This window comes from Trichosurus vulpecula, chromosome 8, assembly GCF_011100635.1.
Source record: "Trichosurus vulpecula isolate mTriVul1 chromosome 8, mTriVul1.pri, whole genome shotgun sequence".
Taxonomy (NCBI): Eukaryota; Metazoa; Chordata; class Mammalia; order Diprotodontia; family Phalangeridae; genus Trichosurus; species Trichosurus vulpecula.
In genome coordinates this window covers 216810683-216825233 of record NC_050580.1, presented here as the reverse complement: position 1 = coordinate 216825233, position 14551 = coordinate 216810683, and positions in this window count along the sequence as shown.

Below are 14551 nucleotides of genomic sequence, written 5' to 3'. Positions count from 1 at the left end.
AAATTAACAAACAGCAGATGTATTAGAGAGAGAAGAGATCGGAGGTAGAAACATCAACTAGGAAGATATTGTAATAGTCTAGGGCTCTAGGCAATAGGTGGCTGTGGTATAAGTAAGGAAAGGGGCAGGTAAGTGGCACAGTGGATAGAGCACTGGGCCTGGAGTCAGAAAAGCCTGTGTTCAAATCAGACTTCAGACACTTACTAGCTGTGTGACCCTGGGTAAGTCACATAACCCCGTTTACCTCAGGTTTCTCATCTGTAAAATGACCTGGAGAAAGAAATGGCAAGCCATTCCAGTATCTTTGCCAAGAAAACCCCAAATAGAGTCACAAAGAATAAGAAACAACTGAAACAACTAAATAACAAAAACAACCAGTGGGAAAAGGTATCTAAATATAAACTATATTGTGGAGATAAATTGACAAGATTTGGCAACTGATTGAATATGAGGGATGAGGGAAAGAAAAAAGTGAGAATGACTGAAGTTGCAAACATAAATGACTAGATGAATGGTAGCAGCTTTCACAAAAATAGTAAAATTGAGAAGGAGATAAAGTTTGGTGGGGAGGGCATTCTGTGTTGGATATGTTAAGTGTGATATGGAACAACCAGGGGAAGGTATCTAGTAGGCATTTGGAAATGTGTGACTGGCATTTAGGAGAGAGATTGGGGCTGGATATGTACATCTGGGTGTTTTCTGTGTAGAAATGATAGTTGAACACATGGAAACATGAAGTCAGTGAGAGAGAATAAAGAAAGAAGTGATGCAGAACAGAGGTCCCCATAAAAAGGGGCTGGGACATGAATAATACTCAGCAAAGGAGACCCAAAAGAATTAACCAGAGAGGTAGAAGAGAGACATGTCATGGAAACTGAGTAAGAAGAGAATATCTAGAAGGAGAAGATGTCAACAGTGTCAAGTGTTGCAGTGAAGTTAAAAAGGATGAGGACTATAAAAGGCTATCATGTTTGTCATTAAGATATCATGGTTAGAGCAGAGCCAGAATGGCAGATGCAGCTGGGATGCAGCTGACCTCTCTCAACATTCCCCTCCAAATAACTTTAAAATAACACCTTGAATCAAATTTTGGAACAGCAGAGCCAAAAAAGGTCAGAGGGAGACATTTTCTAGTCTAAGACAACTAAGGGGTCTACAGTAAAGATCTTTAACAACAGGATGGACACAGGGCCAAGAGCATGGCAGGAGCACCAGTGGTGGGCCTTGGAGGCAGTATCAACAGCAGCAGCTTAAGGGGCTCTCAGCCCAGAAAAATAAGGAGATGGGACAAATGGTCAGAAAGAGATTACAGGGGACCTTTTGCAAGCAAGAGTATAGCTAGCACTGACTGCCAGCTCTACTGTTTATAAGGAGTTGTGTGTCCTGGTTCCAGAGCACTTGTGATTGGTCACAAGAGAGAAGGGGCCCTGATCACAGTTCCAGGGCAAAGAGGAGCACTAGTACTTGTGGCTACAGTAGATCAGGGTCCTTTTCTGGGTAAGACCAGAGCACAAACTCGTAGAGCAGTGACCACACTTCTCCTAGGATACCAACACCTTGGAAGCACCCAAAACTTGCAAACCCCCAGAATTAGCTCTGAAAACAGCAGCACAAAAAAAGCCTGAAGTTTGTAACAGGGCCCTTCACCTCCAAACTTCCAAACTCAGGTGAGCAAAGCCCAACTTGAACATAAAGTTCAAAGTGAAGAAATAGGCTGGGGAAATGAGCAAAAAACAAAAACAAAAAAATAAGAATTTGACCATAAAAAGCTACTATAGTGTCAGGGAAGACCAAGACATAAACTTAGAAGAAGACAACAATGTGAAAACAGCTACAAGCAAAGCAAAGCCTCAAAGAAAAATGCTAATTTCCAGAAAGAATTCTTGGAAAAGCTAAAGAAAGAGCTAAGAGCAATAGAGGAAAAATTAGGAAAAGAAGTGAGAGTGATGTGAGAAAACTATTAAAAGAGAATTAATAGGTTGGTAAAAGAGGCACAAAAATACTGAAGAAAATAACACCTTGAAAAAAATAGAATTATCCTTAATGGTAAAAGGGACACAAAAATTCAGTGGAAAAAAAAGAATTTCTTTAAAAGCAGAATAGGTCAAATGGAAGAGAAGGTACAAAAATTCCCTGGAAAAAAAGAGCTCCTTAAGATGGAAAAAAAAGAGGTGCAAAAGCTCACTTAAAAAAATAGTTCCTTAAGAATTCAAATTGGTCAAGTGGAAGCTAATGACTCCATGTGACTTTAAGAAACGATAAAACAAAGTCAAAAGAATGAAAAAAATAGAAGAAAATGTGAAATATCTCATTGGAAAAAAAAACCTGACCTGGAAAATAGATTAAGGATAATTTAAGAATTATTGAACTTTGCTCAAAGGACTGTAAAAATCTGCATACTCTTTGACCCAGCAATATTGCTTCTAGGGCAGTATCCCAAAGAGATCATAAAATTGGGAAAAGGACCCACATGTACAAAAATATTTATAGCAGCTCTCTTTGTGGTGGCCAAGAACTGGAAATTGAGGGGATGCCCATCAATTGGGGAATGGCTGAACAAGTTGTGGCATATGAATGTAATGGAATGCTGTTGTGCGATAAGAAATGATGAGCTTTGGGAAATGACTTCAGGAAAACCTGGAAAGACTTATATGAACTGATACTGAGTGAAGTGAGCAGAACCAGGAGAACATTGTACACAGTAACAGCCACAGTGTGCGAGGACTGATTTTGATAGACTTAGCCCTTCTCAGCAATGCACGGACCTAAAACTCTTCCAAAGGACTCATGATGGAAAATGCCATCCACATCCAGAGAAAGAACTATGGAGTTGGAATGCAGAGCAAAGCAGACTCTTTTCTCTTTTGTTTTGTTTTCTTTCTCATGGTTTCTTCTATCCATTATAATTCTTCTGTGCAACATGACTAATGTGAAAAATGGGTTTAATATGTAGAGCCCATAGTGGCTGCATGTCATCTTGGGGAGGGAGGAGGGAAGGATGAGGAGAAAATTTAAAACTTATGGAAGTGAATGTTGAAAACTGAAAACAAATAAATTAAACATAAAAAAGCATTACTGTATTACCTGAAAGCCATGATCAAAGAATTTTGATTTCTTGAAATATAATTTCAAGAAATCAAGGAAAACTGCCCCAATTTCTTAGATCCATAAGGTAAAATGGAAATAGAAAGAATACACCAATCACCTCCTGAAAGAGAGCCCCAAATGAAAATTCCCAGGAATATTTAACCAAATTCCAGAGCTCCTAGACCAAGGAGAAAATATTATAAGCAGACAGAAGAAACAATTCACATATCATGGAGCCATAGTCAGGGTCACACAAGATTTAGCAGTTTCCATGTTAAAGAAACAGAGGGGTTGGAAAATGATATTCCAGAGGTTAAAGGAGCTAGGATTACAACCAAGAATAATCTACCCAGCAAAACTGAGCACAATCCTACAGAGTAAAAAAATGGTTATTTAATGAAATAGAGGACTTTCCAATACAAGAGACACACTCGGGACAGAAAAATATGCACTGAGTCAAAGTAAAAGGCTGAAACAGATTCTATTATGTTTTGGCTGAAGTTAAGAGGCAAGGATGGCATTCATGATCTCATACAAAGCAAAGGCAAAATTAGGCCTAACTGAAAGAGATAACCAGGAAAACTACATTTTGCTAAAAGGTACCATAGACAATGAAGTAATATAAGGATATGAGTTTTAAGAAGAAGAACTCAAAACTGTCTATAGTCATATGAAAATATGTTCTAAATCAGTGCTTCTTAAACTGTGGGTCACTCCATATGGGGTCCTGAAAAATTTGGTAGCAATAAAAGGTTTCTGAATGCACAATGACCAAAAATTAATTCAAAATCAAACGTAATGAATCCAAGGTGTTTCTGGCAGCACTTGGCCATGTTGCTTCCCGAAACTTCACTGTGGCCCTGGTGGTGAACACAAAGCATGCACACTTTGCATTGTACATGCCCTCAGGCCATGCTAAGCAAACAAAGCTGCCCAAATGAGAAAAGGGGTCACCAGTAGAAAAAGTTTAAGAAGCCCTGTTCTAAATCACTATTGGTTAGAGAAAGAGAAATTAAAACAACTCTGAGGTGCCACTTCACATCTATCAGAAGTGACAAATGCTGGAGGGGATGAGAGAAAATAGGTATTAATGAACTATTGGAGGGAGTAATGAACTGGGCCAACCATTCTAGAGAACAATCTGGAACTATACCCAAAGGGCTATAAAACTATGCATACCTTTTGATTCAGCAATATCTCTAACAGGTCTAAACCCCAAAGAGATCAAAGGAAAAGGACCTATATATACAAAAATATTTATAGCAGCTCTTTTCACGGTGGCAAAGAATTGGAAATTGAGGGGATACCCATCAGTTGGGGAATGGCTGAACAAGTTGTGGCATATGATTAGTATGGAGTACTATTGTGCTATAATAAATGACAGGGAGGATGGTTTCAGAAGAAACATGTCCAGACCTATATGAACTGATGCAAAGTGAAGTGAGAAGAACCAGAAGATCATTGTGCACAGTAACATCAACATAGTAATGATGATCAACTGTGAAAGACTTAGTTACTCTGATCAACACAGTCATCCACGACAATTCCAAAGGACTCATGATGAAGAAACGCTCCCCGTTTCTAGAAAGAGAACTGATAAACTCTGAGAATAAATTGAAGCATAATTTTCACACTTAATTTTTTTTGCGTTTTTTGATGATATGGCTAATATGGAAATACGTTTTATATGATTTCACATGTATAGTTTATATACTGTTTGCCTTCTCAGTGGGTGATGGAGGGGTGGGAAGAAGGAAGAGAATGTGGAAATCTGTAACAACAATGCTGCTTGTTGCTACTGTGGCTGTGTAAGGCCAATAACACCAGCACACAGGAGGGCTGCTAGCACAGATCCTTTGATCTGCTTTTCTAAGGAAAGCAACTTTAAGGGGTTAACAATGTTACTTTAATTAAACATACATATACCATTCACTTAGTTCAGGGGGAAAAGCCAGCACCCTGAACTTCAGAGAGAATACAAACAGAAATTACAAGCAGAAATTATATAAACAGAGCAAATAACACAAACCAGTCTATTCATAGCAATACATATAGTTACCAGAGAGAGAAGCAACAACATCTGGGTTTTTCAAAGCCAGGGGGCTCCGTTATAGCTACCCAGAGCCTGTCTGGTCAAATCACACAACAGTCTTCCAGTGAGTGAGAGTCCCAAAACAAAATACCAACGTCAGATCTTATATACCCTTATCAGAGTCAGAGGGCACCACAACCATGCAACTCAAACCCATGTGAACTACGCTTTCTTGTTTCTTAAGCAGGTCATCAGAGACTCTTGATTCAATCAAAGAAACAAAGGTAAGACTCAGCGAAGGCACTTAATTACCTCAGTGCTGAGAAGCACTCAAACAAAAAACAGCAAAAAGTCCCACTTTGCTTGCCATTACATTTGAAAGGCAAGACTCATCAAAGGTACTTGATTACCTCAGCATTCCAAAAGAGAAAACAGTAAAAAAAAAAAAAAGTCCCACCCTGATTACCATTACAAAATCACAAAAATGATGAAATTAAATAAATATTTTTAAAAAAAGAGATCATGAGAAAAACATGGAAAGAATTGCATGAAATAATGAAGTGCAAAATGAGCAGAACCAAGAGAACATTGTATACAGTAACAGCAATATTGTTTTAAGAACAACTTTGAGTAAAGACGTTATTTTGTCTATTATAAATACCCGAATTAACTCTAAAAGACATATGAAGAAAGATATTATCTGCAGCCAGAGAAAGAACTGGTAAATAGAAGTATGCATAAAATAATTTTACATATATGTACCTATTTGTGTCTAATGGTAGCCATGGTGGGAGGAAGGAGAGAAGAAAAAAAATTACATGATTTTGTTGTATATTTGAAAAGAATAGCAAGTCGTACATAGTAGATTTGCAGTTTCACATACAATCATCTTTCTTATGTTATGAAAATGCTTGTTTTATTCCATAAATAAAAATAACATAAAATAAAGAGATAATGGGTAATATCAGTAAGGACAGTTTCAAAGTTATATTGATTTTCCTAAGACATAGGTTTGACCACATCACACCTTTGTTCTGTGACCCTGGGCAAATCACTAAACTTATCTAAGCCTCAGTTTCCTCATTTGTAAAAAAAAGGAGAAATAATATTTGCATGACTATGTGGTTGTGGTTTGAAGCCCCACCCAACCCTTAACAATGTGATTTGCACATAATGTGCTCAATAAATGTTGAATTAAAACCAGTTCCTGTGTGGAGTAACTATCAGGACCTCCTTTCTGGCTTTTATATCCTAAGGGAAAGTGTACCAGTTTCCTGGAATATCTGACATCTGTGATTAGGCTGTCAGTGTATTTCTGGCCATATGGAAGAATCACAAGAAAGGGTACCATGAAAGGAGTTGGACAGTACCATCAGGAGACATATAATGGTCTGGCAGCAAGGACACTGATGTGTCCATTTACTTCAAATTATCTGGCCCATGATCCTTCCATAATTTCTGAAACTGAATATTGGAATCGATCATTTAGATGAAAGTATTGAGCCATAAAGCCTGTTAAAATAAAGGTTACCTGGGAAGAAGATATATGACATTAAACCTTTAGTACCTACTAAATTAATTTAAGAGAATAGGACAGCACAGAGAGAGACCTTAGGGGATCATCTAAACTTCTCATTTTAAAGTTGAGGAAATTAAGCCCACAGAAGTAAACAGACAACATATGGTTGAGCTGCGACTGAAACCCACGTCTTGGCTCCAAGTTGGATATTCTTTCTACTATCTTCTATAGTTATTATCTTATGTAGAACAATGGGCTATGATACTGATAAGGTTTGATGGGAAATGAAAAGGAAGGTCTAGAGCTTAGGAGAGATAGAAGTTGAGGAGATACCCCGGGATAGAAAAAAAAAGTGTAGTTCCTCCCTGGAAGTTCTCTAAAGGCATTCTTGCCTTTATGCTGTCCATTGACTGCTTTTAAGGAAAAACTGCCAGAAGAATTTCACTTTTTGTCTAGTGCAAGGGTTCTTAGCCTATGCTCCATAAACTTGGAGGGGGAACTATTTGCATTTTTATTTTCACTAACCTCTAAGTAAACTTCTAAGTAAAATTTAGCATTTCCTTCAATCATTTAAAAACATTATTCTGAGAAAGGGTCCATAAGCTTCACCAGTCCACCAAAGGGGTCCATACAGGGGTGTACTGGAGCCAGTTTGGACCTGGAACAGCAAGTAAACCAGTTTTGTTAAATCAGAGAGTGAATAAGGGCAGGGATATGCTGAAGCCAGGTGCCGCCAGCTCATTCCTATCTATTAAATTTCCAGTGTGACCAGTTACACTTCAGAAATTGGTAAACACTGCAAATCAAGACTTCATTTATTGTTTTATTAATTATATTGATTTAAGAAAGTGATGACAAAAATGTTAATAATACAGATTAAATGTAAAAGTATGTCATGAGCTCATCTCCCTGCCCCAAAAAGAGATAATTATTAAACATTTACCATCAAACCTCTAGGTTTATGACATACACAAAAAAGTTATGGAATCCTGGTCCAGTGTATGTCCTGGGAAAGGGAGCTAGAATTAAAACAGGTATTTATTAAGTTCCTTATTAAGTGCCAGGTACTGTGCTAAATGCTGAGGATACAAAAAAAAGCAACAACACCAACAAAAAGCCCCTGCCCTCTACAGGGTCTCAATCTAATGGGAGAAATAATATGCAAACAACTATATACAAACTACACCTGTATCTAAATATGATAAATTAGAGATAATCTCAAAGAGAAAACACTACCATTAAGGGAAACTAGAAAATGACTCATAAAGAAGGTAGGATTGTAGCTGAGACTTGAAGGAAATGAGGAAAGCCAGGAGGCAGAGACGTGTTCAGGCATGGGGGACAACCAATGAAAACATTCATTCAAGGAATGAAGTGTTTGTTGTGTGGGAGGAGCAGCAAGGAAGCCAATGTCACTGGATTGTAGAGTACATAAAGGGGAGTAAGATATAAGAAGACTGGAAAGGTAGGGGAAAGTCCAGGTTAGGAAGGGCTTTAAATGCCAAAGAGGATTTTATATTTGATCCTGGAGGTAATGGAGAGCCATTAGTGTTTATTGCATAAAGCAACTTCTTTGTTTCTCCTCACTCTTTGACTAATACACTTAATCTTTAATGTATACATAAAGTACAAGTGATCACACATATATATGTACATGCAAATATACAACATTTGATCTGAATTCTAAGATCGGTAACTGATTTTTCCTTGTGAGTCTCCAGGCTACTGCTTTCTGTCTCAAACGAGAAGCTCGAGAAGACTACAACTTTGTATTTCTTTTGGTGAAATGCCTAGAAGAGCTCTGGAGAAGCACTTAATGTATTTTAATTGATTGGTTGATGAATCACTCAGGCCACTCAGAATTGTCAAAGAAGACTTCTTAAAATGATATCTGGGAAGTCTGTGAATGACAAATGTCTAAGTTAGGTAAATTGGTTCAGGAGGGCATTCCTGAAGAGGGTGCAGGTTGTCAGATGAAAAGTGGGAGTTGTTCAAAACAACTTTGAACAGAGAAATCATTCTATTATAAATATCCAAATTAACTGTAAAGGACATATGAAGAAAGATGCTCTCTGTATCCAGAAAAAGAGCCGATAAATAGAAGTATGTATAGAATAATTTTACATATATGTATACATATACATATATCTATATACCATACATATTTGTGTCTAATGGTAGTCATCTTGGGCGGAAGAAGAAAAAAAGAAATTTACATGGTAACTATTATATATTTAAAAGGAATGGCAAGTTGTACATAGTAGGTGTATAGTCTCATGTGAAATCATCTTTTTTATTATACATTATATATATATATATTTTATTATATTATATATAGAAATACTAGTTTTATTCCATAAATTAAAGTAAAATAAATAAATGTGAAAAAATTAAAAAGTCTGAGTAGAATTAATGGGGGAAGTCTAAACTGAGTAAATATGGTGAGAGCAATGATTACAGGCTTGCATGAAGCAGACAGAAATGTCAGTGGTGCTTAAGGGAAAATGTAGATGTAAAAGCAGGAGATATCAATAAGAATCCATTTTTTAAAATTTATTGAAGATAAAATCAGTGGTTTTATTGTAGAAAGATAAAAGGAGCAAATATAACATTAATAATCTATTAAAAATCGATATAGTAGCCCAAAAATACACACTTCAATTCAATCTAATAAGCATTTAAGTAAGCACCAGCTATGTATTAATCATGCTAAAAGGACACAAACATTTTTCTGAGGAAATACAAATTGTTAAAAATCCCACAAAAGAGGCTCAAATTATCTAATAAGATGTGCAAATCAAGATAACAGTACATCTACCAGAATTCAAAAATAGCCACATATATATTTGTGTATGTATGCATGCATGCATGCATGTATGTATGTGTGCTGATTCTGGCAGGGCTGTAAGTGAAAACAGGTACTCTAACCAATTATTACTGGGACTGTAGACTGTTCTGAACATTTTGGAGAGCAATATGTCAAGATACAATTAGTGTCACAAAACTGATAATACCTTTTGATCCAATGTTGTGACTTCATCCTAAAAGTATCATAAAAAGGAAATAAAGGTCCTGTATTTAAAAGCTACAATTATTTGTGGTCACAAAAGGAAAAAACACAATATGTTAACAATCTAATTGAAGAATGACTGAATAAGTTATGGCATATTAATACAAATGAATATCATGAAGCTACAAAATAATGAATATGAAACATACAAAGAAATATAGAATGATGTATATAAAATGATATAATGTATACAAGTTGGTGAGCATTTTTTAAAAAGAAAAATAACAAATACCTAGCTTTCTCCTTATTTCATGTGTTCAATTATTTTGTTAATGATTAAAATTTTTATAATAAAAACCAGTTTTAAATTCATGGGGCAAATGGTTGTTTATTTGTTATTTATTCTGAATTTATACAACTATGAAACACTAAATAGAGCTAGAAAAACAGTTCTATGAAATGACCAATATTGGTCCCAGAAGACAGAAGATGAAACTTAGCCCTCTTCTGAGAGGAGGGGACCTACTGATGCCAAATTTTGTATAGAGGAACAGACTTCTGGGTCAGTTGGTTTTGTGTAAACTCTTTTCTTTGAACAGGAGTAATATTTCAAAGAAATGACTGGCAGAAATAACAAAAAGCAGCAATACAACTTTTTTGTTTAAAGAAGAAAATCAATTCAGGCGACACCTTTAAAAATTAATGGATTGATATCAGATAATATTGGACAAAGTCCAGAGATGGAAGGATTATAATAGAGGCAAGGATGAAACTAAATCTGTGATTACGAAAATAGAAAAAGGCAGACTAAGGAGATGGTTTTGATACCAATTTGCTGAGTGACAGAAGTGAGTCAAAAATATCCCCATAGTTTTGACTTTGGCAGGAATATGATGTTGTGTTATATGATATGATAAGAAAACTGGGCATATAGTCTGAGCAAGATGAAACAAGGGGTTTAGTAACAATAGGAGACAGAAAAGTAAAGAACTGAGATGTTTATGGAGAAAAAATAAGTCACCTTTGAGAGAGAAAATTACTCTGAAATGAGCACAAGATTCAGAGGCAAAAGACCTGGGTTCTAATTCTGCTTCTTTCACTCCCTAGTCATACCCTGGGCAAGTGACTTAATCTTACTGGGGCAATGTTTCCTCATGTGTAAAATGAGGTGTTAAACTAGATTCCTCTGAGGTTATTTCCAGTTCTAAATCTAAGATCTTCTGAATTCAGCAAAAGAGACATAAAGTCTTATTTTACTCGGGACCATATATACGTTATACATATTTGATAAATGAATGAATAAATAGTTCAAAGAGGCCAGCTTTTTGATGAGACTAAACAGTTTCTACTGGAAAGTCAGATGAGAGCAATTAAATCAGGTGGCTCAGTGGACTTGGCATGAGAAAGATCTGAGCCCAGGGTCACACAGGAAGCACCTTAGCTCAAATCCAGCCTCAGTCACTTACTAGCTGTGGGATGCTGGCTAAGTCACTAAACCTCTACCTCAATTTCCTCATCTGTAAAATGGGGATAATACTTGCACCTACTTTGCAGGGTTCTTGTAAGGACAAAATAAGATAGTATTTGTAAAGCCCTCTGCAAAACTTAAAGCGCTATATAAATACCAGCTATTATTCCTTTCCTTCCACTCCTTCATTCACACTAAATGAATTCTTCATCTTCATCATGACTTCTAGTTTCAGTGCTTCCTTTTTTCCCAGTCTGTCTCCTTCATGTTGGTCTCACTTATTCTTATCTCTAAACTTCACCTTATGTTCTGTCACAGTAATGATTCCCTATCCAGTAATTCCATCACTCTTCCAAACTGTGCCTTCTTAAACCTCAATAACTCCTACCACTGATTCCTGGGATCCTATTCCTTGACTTCAGAATGTCCCGAGGGAAACTCATAAAAACAAGCCCATTTCAATAATGGTACACAAAGTCACCTGATCCCTTACTGCTGCTTGGCAATCCTACCCTAGTCTTATTACCTCACCTGTCTCACTCTCCATAGTAACTATTGGATATCTTTCTCCTCAGCCATACCCTCTTCCTTACTCTCATGACAAACCTTCCCTTCCCCACTTCATTTAGATTGAGGCTATCTGACTAGGGCTCTCTCAACATCTTTCCTCTCTTCCTCAATATTTCTAACCACCAACATCCTCCATCCCTCCCCACCCTACCCCCCAGGCTAAAGGAATGGGTCTGCACAAATACTAGTATCTCAAAGGGAGAAATAGTCCTAGGCTATTTTTTTCAGCTGTGTCCTTGGTTTCATCCTGTCCTCACCCTTCCAGGACCTTGTTCAAATGGCCATCTCCTCCCTCTCAGGTATCATCTATCCCTCTCTCTTGATCCCTTTCTGTTTGCCTATAGATATATTAAGATCATTACCCTAAAAAAACTTTCCCGTAGTCCTTTTACTATAAGCCCATCTCTGCCCTTCTTTTCACTCTTAATATTCTTGGAGGGGTGGGGCAGTAAATAATCTATAACTGGTATCTCCACTTCTTTACCACCCACTCTTTCTTTAGCCTTAACCCCTAACACTTAAATGAAAATATTCTCCAAGGTCAAAATGTCCTCTTAAATAATAACAAACTTTCATCAGTCTTTACGTTCCTTGGCCTCATTTCCTCACATCATTTGAGTTTGTTGGTCCACTTCCCTTGCCTTCAATAAACATGGAAGTCCATTCTTTAAGTATCCATTGTTCTTGTTCTGTCATTTCAGTTTTGTCTGACTCTTCATGACCCCATTTGGGGTTTTCTTGGCAAAGATATTAGAATGGTTTGCCATTTCCTTCTCCAGTTCATTTTACAGATGAGGAAACTGAGGCAAAGTGACTTGCCCAGAATTACCCAGCTAGAGTCTGAGGCCAAATATGAATTCAGCTGCCCTTAAGCATCCATTAGGCACCTGCTATGCATAAAGCACTCTGCTAGGAGCTGAAAATAGAAACACAGAGAAAGAACAGTCCTTGACTTTCTTTTTTTTCTTTGCAGGGGTGAAGACAGGGCAATTGGGGTTAAGTGACTTGCCCAAGGTCACACAACTAGTAAGTGTGTCAAGTGTCAGAGGCCGGATTTGAACTTAGGTCCTCCTGAGTCCAGGGCTGGTGCTCTACTCACTGTGCCACCTAGCTGCCCCCAGTCCTTGACTTTCAAGGAGCTCAAATTCTAGTGAAACATAACCTCCTTCTGAGTGTGCTTTCTTTATACCACATTCTTCTGATTCATCTCTTACCACACTAAACCCTTCTTTCTCAGTCTACTTTGTAGGTTTCTCATTTTCTTATTGTTTCCTAAAGGTGAGAGTTCCCCAAAGTTCTATAATTGGACATTGGTCTGACATTCAAACCCTTCTACAACCTGGCACTATCCTACTTATTCCTCTAGCCTGGCTTTATATGATTCCCTTCTATGCTCTAGATTACTTACTTTCTCTCATACACACTTGGCATTTTGCTGTCCTATGCCTTTGTTCATCTTGTTTTCTGTACTTTTCAATACCTCCTTCACCTATTAAGTTTCTACCCACCCTTTAAAGTTGAGCTCAAAGGTCACTACCTCAAAGGAAGCTTTCTCTGATCTTCCCTTTAAAGAATAGCCTTTTCCCCACCTCAAGGTTCACAAAGCACTTTGCTCACACTTCTCTTGTGGAGTTTCTCCTACAGGTGACCTCTCAGTATAGGGAACAGGTGGAGGAAATAGGCACCCAAGATGACAGACATACTTATCAATTTCAAGAGAGCCTTATTTCACCAGGAAAAGTAATGTGGAAGGTAGAGTGAACTCACAAGAGCCCATGAACAACATAGAAAATCACATAAACACAAGGTTTAGGAAAGAGAGCTACCAAAAAAAGAAAAGGGCAAAGGCTTCAGTCCAGTGTGAGAAGAACTCCATGATGAAGTATTTCACTTTACAACACTTTATCCCCTGTACCTGGAACTCTTTCCTTTATCATCTCCGACCGTTGGATTCCTTTCATCTTCTTCTTGTTGTTGTTTGATCATTCCAATTGTGTCTGACTCTTTGTGACCCCATTTTGAGGTTTTCTTGGAAAAGATACTGGAGTGGTTTGCTATTTCTCCTTTTCCAGCTCATTTTACAGATGAGGAAACTGAGGGAAACAGGGTTAAGTGACTTGCCTAGGGTCACACAGCTAGGAAGTTTCTGAAGTTGGATTTGACCTCAGATCTTCCTGACTCCAGGCCTGGCTCTCTAGCTATGAGGCTCCCTTCCAGTCCCAGCTAAAATTCCACTTTCTACAAGAATCCAATCCTAATCCTACTTAATTCTAGTGCCTTCCCTGTATTGATCATTTCTTATTTATTCTATCTATAAATTGTTTGCACTTAATTGTTTGAATTTCATGTCCCCCGTTAGAATGTGAACTTGAAGGCTGGGTCTGACTTTTACCTTTTTGTATATTCCCAGTGAATAGCACGGTATCTGCCACATAGTAGGTACTTAATAAATGCTTATTGACTGACTTATCAGAAGAAAATGTGCTATATTTGTGTTTCTGCGATACTCATCAATACTTGGGTATGTACAAAGAACAAATTCATTTCTTCCTTAAAGGAGAAAGTAAAAAAAAAAGCACAAGTGTAACAATGCTTTACTTTTCATATTCTAAGGAAGAATGAAGTGTTTCTTGAAATAATTGGGGTAGGGGTAGGGGGAAGATAGACATATCTTTCAAGGAGGAAACAGAGAAAAAGGAAATGAAAATACAGAGGAGACTCCTAATGTGGATCAACTGGTTTGAAGGATGGAAGAATGTGATACAAAGAAGAAAAGAAGAAAAGCCCCTGAAAATTTGGCACTAAATAGTTTAGGATCTTCCTATAGAGGAGAGACCCAGACCATCACAAGAGAAAGCAGCTTCT